This window comes from Chiloscyllium plagiosum, unplaced genomic scaffold, assembly GCF_004010195.1.
Source record: "Chiloscyllium plagiosum isolate BGI_BamShark_2017 unplaced genomic scaffold, ASM401019v2 scaf_70018, whole genome shotgun sequence".
In the NCBI taxonomy this organism is placed as follows: Eukaryota; Metazoa; Chordata; class Chondrichthyes; order Orectolobiformes; family Hemiscylliidae; genus Chiloscyllium; species Chiloscyllium plagiosum.
Genome location: NW_025150321.1, coordinates 1 through 1,363, shown reverse-complemented (window position 1 = coordinate 1,363; position 1,363 = coordinate 1). Strand labels below are relative to the sequence as shown.

General features: G+C 42.0%; 1 non-coding gene across 1 annotated transcript; it reads right to left on the bottom strand.

Moving 5' to 3' along the window:
* Positions 1–1,213: 1,213 nt before the first annotated feature.
* trnae-uuc lies at positions 1,214–1,285 on the bottom strand. Its single transcript has one exon. It is a non-coding gene; the product is annotated as a tRNA-Glu (tRNA).
* Between the last annotated feature and the right edge of the window lie 78 nt (positions 1,286–1,363).

The window sequence follows — 1,363 nt, the reverse complement described above, 5'->3', positions numbered from 1 at the left end:
AGAATTCCACTATTCTTAACTCATCCTGCATTCGACACACCCCTTGCAATAGATCGCCAGTGGGGTTCATGCTTTAAGCCTTCCCGTGCTTACATGCTTTAAGCCTTCCCTTGCTTTCATGCTCTTTATTTTCCATAATAACATTTTGTCATTCTGACCAAAGGCAGTCATTCCTGGCACTGGATTTACTAACATTGAATTGTCAGTGATCAGAGAGGACTGTCCCTGTAGTTCTGCTCCCGACTCTCCACCTCCCGCTCTGTTAGTAACCTCTCAGTCTCCTGGGAATTGCATTGTTCCCAATTTTGTCGGATTCCAGGCCTTTAACCTTGGCTGAACAGACAGTCGATGGTCTGAGGAATATCATTCCCAAACGTCTCATGTCCGAGGTAACAACAATTAATAACGATGGCTGTGCATCCTCCTCTAATCTGTGAAAATCATTGTTGCGGACTGTAGGAACATTTATTGACCGAAATTGAGGAGGTTTTGAACCAGATCAAACTCCTATGAGTTAAGAAGATGGTCTAGATCTTATTTTCTTTTCCCCTGAAGGCAAATGTACGGCAATGCAATTCAATTGGTGAAACTTCCAGGCTTGAACCGAAACACAATTTACTTCGCACTATCGTTGTAACACAAAGTGTGGACTAACCTAACTCTATTAGAACACTTAACAAAATGAAATATCATTTAACTACGAACCAGCCAATGTTCGAATATCGTAACATTGCATAAACTACACAAATCTGGCCTTCCTGCTACCGGAATGATATTGTGAAACTTGAACAGATGAGAAAAAGGTATAATGTGATGTTTGTAATTCTTAAGCTTCCAAATGGTTTTGAGGTGCGAATGTATTTTAACCTTGAAGAAATTTGATGCATTTAAACCTCTTTCCTGTCCACGATAGAAGCTGTTGAATCTGGTCCGAATTTCTAGGGGCTTCTGTAATTATTTAAGGTTTCTGACGATAGCAATTTCTTACTTTTCGAACAAAACAAAACGAACCTTATGTTGCGAACAATATTCAAATAAGCAATGGGCAGCAGAGTGGAAAGCTTTCGAGCAACGCTGCCCGGATTGTCATGGCAATTTACAAGAACCATCGCCATGAAAACCCTAAAGCAACCTGACAAATCCATTTCGCCACAGAATGCAACGTTGGTGCTCAAGACTTTTCCTTGTAAAGGCGCAGGAAAAGCCACAACACTGCGATAGCCAGGAATCGAACCCAAATCAACTGCTTGAAAGGCAGCTATGCTCACCACTACACCACCACCGCGCTCGCAGCTAAACTCTCTCTTTTCCGAAACACACATAACAAGGTCGTGATAGTCACCAACTGAACTGGGGCTGAAAG